The following is an 8,157-nucleotide window of genomic DNA, read 5'->3' as shown; positions in this document are numbered from 1 at the left end:
ACCACCTTAAAGACTTAAAGGATACGGGGTGGCATCCCCAGTTCAGCTCCACTTAACACACCATATTGGAAAGAACAGACAGCCACTGTATATTCAGACCCTATGTCATTCTTCTTTGGTTCCTCTTCCGCCACACAGGTCTCCTCAGTTTCTAAAGAACACCCCTCCACGTAACCTTTACAGTGTGCATTTCCTGCTGTCTGGAATAGCTTCCCTCATCTCCAATTCTTTCCATGGTACCTTCTTAGTGAGGCATCCCTGATCACCCTATCTAAAACTGTAACCCACCCAACGTGTCCTGTCCTCTTTCCAGGCTTAATTTTTCTCCATAGCACTTAGCACCACCTGAAATTTTATTGTATTTATTAATTGATTCTGTTGCCAGTCTCCCCTACTAGAATGGATGCTCCAAACGAGGACAGGGCTGAGATATCGTGCTGTTGACGGCTGGGTCTCTGGTACCTAGGAAAGAGCCCAGCATAGGGCAGGTACCCCTTAAATATTTGTTAAATAAATGACTGAATGGATGAGTGATGTTGGCTTAACCCCCCTCCACCCCCAGGGGACCCAGCCTTTTCTGAATGCTTCCTGTCTCACTTTCTATTAGAGTCCCACCTCCACTGCCCACAACATGCCTTGACCATTTCTCTTAGGTCCTGCAGGCCAAGCAATGTAATTGGAAACAGGAGTGTTTCATGCAGGTTCTATTTTTGTTTTGTCTTGAACTGGAGTGACCTCCAAAGAATCTTAATTTTTCATACTGACCAGAGTAAAAGCTGAATGATTTTTTTTTTTTTTTTTTTTGTGGTACGCGGGCCTCTCACTGCTGTGGCCTCTCCCGTTGCGGAGCACAGGCTCCGGACGCACAGGCTCAGCAGCCATGGCTCACGGGCCCAGCCGCTCCGCGGCATGGGGGATCGTCCCGGATCGGGGCACGAACCCGTGTCCCCTGCATCGGCAGGCGGACTCTCAACCACTGCGCCACCAGGGAAGCCCCGAATGATTCTTTTAATATCCCAATGAAATTATTTTGTTAGAAATTTGCTTAATGTTTTCACATCTATTTTCTTGGGTGAAACTGGTTTATAGATCTCCTTCTTTTGTGTTATCCTCTACCTTGGATGGGATTTGATGTTCATTGTTACGTTATTTTACCAACTATTAAATTGACTTTCTCTCCCCCTTCCCTCATCCCACCAACCCAGGAACTATGTCATGGCACAGGAATTACTGGAGGTTTGAAAGAACTCGCTCATGAAACTCTCCAGGCCCAGAGTCATTTTTGCAGGTAACTATGAATAATTTCTAGTCCTCTATGCACATTAGTCTATTTGGGTATTACAGATTTTACTATAGTAATTTTGATCACTTAATATTTTCTGCAAAAATCATACACTTCTCCCATCTTTTTCAGTTGAGCTCTATAAGAGCATGTGTTAACAATTTTTAAATTTCCTGTATCTGTTTTTATACTCTGCATTTCTTATCTAAGTTTAGTTCAGATATTCTTTTCTTCTAGATTAACTACTAGAAGTTTGTTTTATACTGTTGTTTTTCAGAGACCCATTTCTTTGATGTTTTACTCTTACTATATTTCTCTCCTAATTCATTAATGTCTCCTTTTAATTTGTCATTTCTTTATTCTATTTTCCTTAAGATCACCTTAGTCTTTTTTTCTAACTGCTTTAAATGAATCATTAACTTCCTTTATTTTCTCTTATAAATAAAAAAAGCATTTAAGGCTATGAATATACTATTAAAAACACCCTATAATTTTTTATATGTAGTGTTACTTCCTAAAAGTCATATAATAAAGAACTGGTTTGCTCTTTGTCCTGGGTTCCTGGGATGGAGCCTCTAAACCATTGGAAATTCCCGAGGGATGTCTGAGTCTTTGTTATTCATAATGCACACTGGACTATACCTGAGTTTATACTGAGGAGGTGACTCAGGTGGGAGCTGCTCTTGCTGGAAAGACCAACCATGTGACTAGAGGATTTCAGCTTTGAGCCACGAGGTATCAGCCAGCCCAACCTCCTGACCTCCAGGTAGGGAAGGGGGATAAGAGATTGAGTTCAATCGCGTGAGCAATGCAATCAATCATGCTAGGTAGTGAAACCCCAATAAAAACTCTGAATGCTGAGGCTTGGGTGAGCCTCCTGGTGGCTGTGCCGGGACGGTGGCGCATCCTGGCTCCACAAGGAGAGGGCGCCAAAGCTCTGTGTTGGGACCTCATCCTATGTGTCTCTTCACTGACTGGTCTTGATTTGTATCGTTTAGAGTAAAACTGTAATAATAAGCATAGCACTTTCCTGAGTTCTGTGAGTCATTCTAGTGAATTACTGAAGCTGAGGGGGGCGTAAGAGCGCCCCTGGATTATAGCCAGTTGGTCAGAGGTGGCCTAGGGACCCTCAAAATGTGCCTGGCATCTGACACGAGGGCAGTCTTGCTGGGGATCGTGCCCCAAACCTGTGGAGAGGGTGCAACTCTGGATGGTTTGTGTCAGAACTGCACTGCAGCACTGCAGTCTATATGTTATTTAATATTTTATTTTTTAACACAAGTATATAATTCAATCTCTTTACTATAGTCATTTGAAATTCCTTCTAGATCTTAAGATATAATTCAAAGCAATTATGGGGTGTTTTGTTTTTTGCTTGCTGTTGTTGTGAACAAAGAGAAGCAGAGGTGTTCCAATCCACCCATACATAATCCATGATCACTTCATCAGTCATAACTCTCTGTAGTTATTCAAACAAGTCACGGTTTCAACTTCTTTCTGACTGTATCTCCTTTATTTTTCACACTGTGTGTATGTGTGCTGATTTGATGGTAGGCATGAGGTTCCTGGATATGAGGTTAATCTATAAGGTTGTTAATTCAATAAAAAATGATTGAGGTTCTCTCCTGTGGCCAAAGAAAGACATGCCTGGAGAGCAGATGAAAACCGTTTTCTATTAAATGGCAATTATTCCTCGGCATGCATTGCTCGGTGCTTCAGTGTGAGAACGCTCACACGGTACTTGGTTGGAGTGAGTGGCAGAGGCCTCCAGAAAGCAGGGTAGACCAGTGCAGCAATCAATGCTTCTGTTTTTTAGGAAAGGTCCTTCTTAAAAGAAAATACGGTCAGAGTGGAAATGTAACAGATGTGGCAAACACACCTGAAATTAGGCAAATCACCTTGAGAAAGAGTGCTCCAAAGGTAGGCAATGAATGGGGTGAAGAATCCTGTCTGATTAGTCATTATTTTCTGAATGGGTCTTTCCCACCCTCTTAGTGTGGGAGATTATATCTGAGATGCTATGAGAACCCAGGAGCCTGAATCATAGTCGCTGACAATTAGAGCAACTTCAATTTCTTTAGCTGTGAGAGGTGCAAAGAAAAAGAAAAGGAGCAGAGACAAGCAGAGTAGGCCCTCTGAAATAGAAAAACAAAAATGGAAATCAACATCTGATATCAAGGAAAAATGGCCACCATATAAATATACAACTATTCTTCCTGGAATTCTTTCTTTTCTAGAATAAATACAATTCCTCAGACTGTTATACAGGGATTAAAAAATAAAATATTAGAACCCAACTGACAGGCTAATGAAACTGGCACCAGGGATTCATTTTTTAACCCACACCATAACATCCAGCAAATGGAATCTGTGGTCCTTAATAATGATTTATATTTTTTATAATATGACAATAACCAGCTGTTAATGGTGATTTACATTTTTGCAACATGATCTCAACTGGCTGTAATATAATGAATATATTTTAAAACCCACAAAAGTTTAGGAGCCAGAATACAGCCCATAAGTTGTATTCATAGCCAGTATCCAGCACAAAATATCTTGATTCATCACATACCACAAGAGGAGGTAAAAGGCCTTTGGCTGGAACCTCCTTCTTCCAGTACTTCACCAAAATTATAGGCACAAGAGAAAGAGAAGAGGAACCTGTTATATGTTCTCTAGGCCTTTAGAAAGCCTGGAGTTGTTACTTTGGCCACATACATGCCAATTTGCCAGAAAGGTGATACTGCAGATGTCGATGGAAGGGCACGGTTGAAAACGCACGGCCCACCACTGCTTCCATCGGCATGCCTTTGGTGTCGTTGAAAACCAACAAGGGCAAGATTTTTGCCAAGAGAATCAATGTACATTCTGAGCACATTAAGCACTCCCAGACCTGAGACAGCTTTCCGAAACACGTGAAGGAGAATGACCAGAAAAAGAAGGAAGATAAAGACAAAGGCACCTGCATTCAACTGAAGCCCAGCCTGCTCCACCCAGAGAAGCCCACTTTATGAGAACCAGCAGAAAGGCGTCTGAGCTGCTGGAACTTATTCCCTAGGAATTTATGAGAAAAAAATTAAAAAAGGCTATTAGGTACCAAGGAAATCACAATATAAATTCCTCTGTTAAAGACCACCTGTTACATATTTCTGTGTTCTATAAGACCAGTATATACATCTGAAATGTGAAATGCTTCAAATACAAAGCACGGATGACTGTGCTTCTGCAGAAAACAACCAGAAAACTGAACATAATACACACAGCAACTACCTGAAAGTACTGGAGAGTAAAAAGAAGCAAATGACCTCCAGTGAAGAATGCCAGCTCTGCTTGAAGAAGGCACAAGGGAGCCACAGCAGCTGGTCTCATCTGCCCAGATTTTAGCCTGGGGCTAAGAGAAGCCTGCGGTGCACTCAGGGGCGGTGGCGGGGTCGGGGTGGGCGGTGTCATGGCAATACTAGAAAATATGTTGATAGTATATCGTATAAATGTGATAATGAAAATACACATATCAAAATTTGTGAGATGTAGGCAAAATAGGGTATACAGGAAAATTTAGAATTTTAAATGCCTATGTGGGAAAAGAAAAAAAGGTCTAAAACTCAATGATCTAAGCTTCTACTTTAAGAAACTACAAAAAGAATAAATTATACCCAAAGCAAACAAAAGGAAGAATAAAGAGTAGAAATCAATAAAACTGAAAACAGAAAATAACAGAGAAAATCAGTAAACCCAAAACCTACCCTTTGAAATAAATCCAAGAAAATTAAAAAACTTCTAGCTAGAGTGATCAAGAAAATGGAAGACACAAATTCCCAGTATTAGGAATGAAAGAAGGAGCCTCACCACATGCCCTTCAGATGCTAAAAGGATAATAAGAGACTATTATGAACAATCTAATGCCTACAAGTGTGACAATCTAGATGAAATAAACACATTCCTTAAAAGAAACAATTTACCAAAACTGGCTTAAGAAAACTTGACAGACCTATATAAATTAAGGAACTTGAATCCACAATTAAGAACCTCCCCACATAGAAAACTTCAGATCCAGATGGCTTCACTGGTAAATTCCATCAAACATTTAAGGAAGAAATAATACCAGTCTGAAAATGACTTTTTCAGAAAATAGAAGAGGGAGCATTTCCCAGCTCATTTTATGATGCTAACATTACCTTGATTACAAAATCAAAGACATCACAAGGGAAATGCGGAGCAATATCACTCATGAACAGAGATGCAAAAATTCTCAACAAGATATTAGAAAATAAAACCCAACAGGATTCAAAAAGGATACTACTATACATCATGTTCAAGTAAGGTTCATCTCAGAACGCAAGGTTGGTTTAACATTAGAAAATCAACCAATGTAATTCACCACATTAATAAAATATAGGAGAACCACATAATTATTTCAATAGATGCAGAAAAAAATCTGATAAAAATCAACACTCATGATAAAATCTCTCAGCAACTAGGAATAGGAGTCTTCCTCATCTGATTAATGTCATCTATGAAAAATCTACAGCTAACATTATATTCAATGGTGAAAGATTTCATGTTTTCTATCTAAAATTAGAAACAAGGCAAAGCAAAGATACCCACTCTCACTATGTTGATTTAACTTTGTACTGTAAGGCCCAGGTGGTGAATAAAGCCGGAAAAAGAAATAAAAGGCAGATTGGAAAGGAAGAAGTAAAACTGTCTTGTTTGTTGACAATATGATTGTGAATGCAGAAAACTCTAGGGAATTCAGAGAAAAGCTAAGAAAGTCAATTTAGCAAGGTTGCAGTATACAAGGTCAAAACACAAAAGCTAATTGTATTTCTATATAACACCAAGAAACAATTTAAACAACTCAATTTGTAATAGCATTAAGAAAATTAAAATACTTTGGGATAAATTTAACAAAATAAGAATCACACACTTAAAGCTAAAAAATATTTAAAGAAAAATTAAAGAAGACTTAAATAAATGGAGGGATATACCAGGCTCATGGATTGGGGGACCAAACATTATTATGAGGTCAATCTCCCCTAACTGATCTAATATAATTCAAGATAATTTAAAAATTTATATGGAAATGCAAAAGAAACAGCATAGCCAAAACAATTTTGAAGAAGAACAAAGCTGGAAACCCATATTGATCTGATTTTACGACTTGCTATAAAGCAATTATTAATCAACATAATGCCATAAGGATAGACATATCAATGGAACAGAGGGTCCAGAAATAGACCCACACGTATATGGTAAATTAATTTTTGTAAAAATGTCAAGGACGTTCAAGAAAGTCTCCAACAAATGGTGCTGGGGCAACTGGCCATCTGTAGGGGAAAAAAAGAGGAAGTGTTGACAAGGATGTGGAGTAACTGGATGTTCATTTGTTGCTGTTGGGAATACAAAATAGAACAGCCACTTTGGAAAACATACACAGTACCTTATGAAGTTAAATATATATTTCACTCCCAGAGAAATCAAAACGTAAGTCTACACAACAGTGTGTATGTAAATGTTCATAGCAGCACTATTTGTAACAGCCAAAAGTGGAAGCAACCCAAATGTCTGTTAGTTGGTGAATAGATAAATTGTTTACCCATGGATAGACTATGGTATACTGCTCAGCAACAAAAAGGAACAAATCACAGTATAACATGGATGAATCTTAAAACTGTTAGGCCAAGTGAAACGCTTCAAATACAAACGGCTGCATGCTATATATTTCCATTTATATAGAAGGCTAGACAAGGCAATGCTCTAGTGACAGAAATACCAGTAGTTGGCTGGGGTCAGGGTGGGGGAGGGATTAATTCATTTTAGGGTAAGGGAATTGTTCTGTATCTTGATTGTGGTAGAGGTTACATGATTGTTTGAAATTATTAACATTCAGCAAATTTTTCACTTAAAGTAACTGTATGTAAATAATATAAAATATAGGAGTTCTTGATTCTGATTGTGGGTCACAGACATTATAATAATGAAAGGAGGACTGGCTGTGTTGTCTAGAGACCTGTGTTGTAGGCTTGACTTGGCTTCTTAAGCATTATCTGATTTGGAATAATTCACTCAACCTTCCTGAGCTTCCACTCCAAATACAAAATAGCAAAAAAACATACTGTCTTTGTCTTCCTCACAGGGACATTTGTGAGGGCAAAGTTAAAAGCCTTCGGATACTAAAACCGTGAGCTATTATCCAGGAGCAATGGATAGCTAGCAGCATACCAGCACTCCCATCCAGGACAACGAGAGCTAGGCAAAATACAGAAATTATTTATTAATTTATAAATATGTGTTACATTTATTAATTTATAAATTATTAAGTAATTACAAATTATTATCTCTGTAGACAACAGAAAGGTTCTGAGGTAACAAGAAATAAAGGGGCTAAGGTTCCTGTACTAGTTTTCTATTGCTGCTGTGAACAACCAACCACAATCTGGGTGGCTTAAGACAACATTTATTACCTTGCGGTCACATGGAAGTCTGAGAAGAGTCTCGCTGGGATAAAGAAGATGTCGGCAGGGCTGTGTTCCTTTCTGAGGCTCTAGGGGAGAATCCATTTTCTTGCCTTTTCCAGCTCCTAGAAGCTATTCACATTCTTGGGCTCATGGTCCTACCTACTTGCATCTTCAAAGCCAGCAATGTGGCATCTCTCCGACCCTTCTTCCATCATCACATCTCTCCCTGACCCCAGCCAGGAAAGGTTTACTTCTAAAGACTCATGTGGTTAGAATGGACCCATCCAGAGAATCCAGGATAATCTATCTCCCTGTATCAAGGTCTTTAATTCATTCACATCTGCAAAGACCCTTTTACCATGAAAGTAATGTATTTACAGGTCTGGGGATTAGGATATGGACATCTCTGGGGAG

This window comes from Delphinus delphis, chromosome 2, assembly GCF_949987515.2.
Source record: "Delphinus delphis chromosome 2, mDelDel1.2, whole genome shotgun sequence".
NCBI classification, from domain to species: Eukaryota; Metazoa; Chordata; class Mammalia; order Artiodactyla; family Delphinidae; genus Delphinus; species Delphinus delphis.
This window is presented reverse-complemented; position numbering follows the sequence as displayed.